This window comes from Orycteropus afer, unplaced genomic scaffold (genome assembly GCF_000298275.1).
Source record: "Orycteropus afer afer isolate SDZICR_OR568_19922 unplaced genomic scaffold, OryAfe1.0 scaffold00327, whole genome shotgun sequence".
In the NCBI taxonomy this organism is placed as follows: domain Eukaryota; kingdom Metazoa; phylum Chordata; class Mammalia; order Tubulidentata; family Orycteropodidae; genus Orycteropus; species Orycteropus afer.
In genome coordinates, this window is record NW_006921914.1 from 3,772,513 (window position 1) to 3,775,094 (window position 2,582).

Here is a 2,582-nt window from a genome sequence, read left to right on the forward strand (position 1 = left end):
TAATGAGCTCTGGTGGAGTAGTGGATAAGGGACTTGACTGCTAACTGGAAGGTCAGCAGTTCAAACCCAACAGCTGTTCCATGGAAGGAAGACTGGGAAATCTACTTCCATAAAGATCTACACCCTTGGAAACCTAGTCGGGGTCACTATGAGTCAGACACTACTTGATGTCAGTGAGTTTGGTTTTAGTTTTACGCTTCACTAATTTTTCTTCTCTAGAGAACCTAGCCTAAGAAAATACCTAAGAGTGGAATTGCTTGGTCATATGGTACTTCTACATTAATCATAATGAGGAATTGCCAAACTGTTTTCCAAAGGTGTTGCATCATTTACAATCATAACAATTCACGAGGGTTCTGATTTCTCCACATCCTCACCAATATTTGTTATTTTCCATTGTTTTGATAATAGCTCTTCTAGTGGGTTGTGAAATGGTATTTCACTGCAGTTTTGATTTGCTTTTCCCTAATGACAAATGAGGAGCTCTGGTAGTGTAGTGCCTAAGGCACTTGACTGCTCACCAGAAGGCTGGTGGTTCAAACCCACCAGCCACTCTTCAGAAAGAAAAATGCAATCTACTTCCATAGTGATACTGCCTCGGAAACTCAAGGAGAGGTCGCTACAAGTCAGGTCTGACTCAATGGCACATAACAACAACAACAATGACTAATGATGTTGAATGTATTTTCATGTGTTTTTCGACCATTTATATTTCTTCTTTGGAGAAATGTCTATTTGGATCATTGACCTTTTTATACTTGCTAAGTATTTCCATTTCTCTTTTGTTTCTGGCCCTTGGTAGGATTTTACTACTTGACCTGCTGAGTTTGGGTGGATTGAAGAGATGGGCTTAATAACCTGTATTAGTTTTCCCTCCTTTTCTTTTCAACTCTCCTATTTCCTCACCTCTCCTCCTTGGGATCACTTCCCAAATAAGTTATGTCCATGCAAGTCTTATTTTCAGGCTCTGCCTTTGGAGGATCCAAGCCAAGATATCCAGAAAATACTACTCATAATCATAATTGTAATTATAAAATATATTCCCATCAAATCGATTCTGCCTCATGGTGACCTTATATGTGTTACAGTAGAACTGTGCTCCACGGGGTTTTCAATGGCTGATATTTCAGAAGTGGATCACCAGGCCTTTTTTCCAAGGTGCCTCTGAGTTAACTCAAACCTCCAACCTTTTGCTGAGTAACTAAGTGAATTAACCATTTGCATCACCCAGGGACTCCAATCATAATTATACCTACCATTTAGTGAAGATCTGCCAGCAAGTGGTTACTTTGTATTCAGAGAATCAAAAACCTTTGGAATAGATAAGTAAGTTGACACTGAGAGAGGTTACATGTAAGGAGTGTTGAAGGTTAAGATTTCAACTCAGATATGCTGGAACCCTCAATGCCTTTCAACACTACCTTGCACGATGCAGTTTCCAATGCCATACTGTGAAGACATCAAATGTTTGCCAACCTTAAAGAATTACATTTCAAATTGACTTTAAATCAAAGCTGTCAAGCTGATACCTAATACTAACAATACAAAATGAAACGCAGTGCCAAGTCAGATCCAACTCATAGCGACCCCTCCTTGGGTTTCCGAGGCAGTATCATTACAGAAGTAGATTGCCCAACCTTCCTTCTGAGGAGTGGCTGGTGGGTTTGAACTGCCAGACTTCTGGCTAGCAGTCAAATGCCTTAGGCACTATGCCACCAGAGCTCCCTACTAACAATACAAGCTACTATTTATTGAGGGTTTCCTACTTGCCAGGTTCTGTGTACTTCTGTGATCTTATTTTATCTTTTTTCTTTCCCCATTAAGTTTTTTTTTTTTTTTAAATGATGTACCTCCCACTGTCCAGAAGAGTGATTAACTTTTAAGTAGTTTTAGGTAGTATGTAGGGGCATCTCAAAATTTGGTAAAGATATTTGAAAAGATAGATTAGAAAATTTGATTGTAGACTTGTGAAAGTTGCTTGTAGCCCTAGGAATTTACAATGATATGATGTTTAAAAGACATCCTTAATCTTTAAATGTGAGTTCAAGAAAGGAAATCATTGCTTCTTGCAGACATATCATTTGTTACTCCTGGTAATGCAGGGTCATGCCTAAGTGAGCCAAAGGTTTAAGCCACTGATACAATTTGTCCATTCATTCATTCTTCAACAAATATTATGGAGCCCAAGTACATGCCAGGCTTGTGCTCTTGTCATCAAGTCAAGAAGCCACTATCTTAGATTCTCCAGCTTACATCATCATGTCTTTTTCATTGGGAAGAAGCTATCATTTTATCTTCTTAACATTATTTCTGCATTTTTTATAGGTAGGAAATAGGATCTGCTCCCATCATCAAAAACAAAAACCAAACTCATGGTCATCCAGTCAGTTCCAACTCATGGTGACTCATGTTTTACAAAGTAGAACTGCTACTGCTCCATAGGGCTTTCTTGGTTGGAATCATCATGAAAGCTGATTACCAGGACTTGCTTCCACAGCATAGGTGGGTTGGTTTGAACTGCCAACTTTTAGGCTGGTTGTTATTGTTGTTGTTATGTGCCATCGAGTCGGCCCCGACTCATA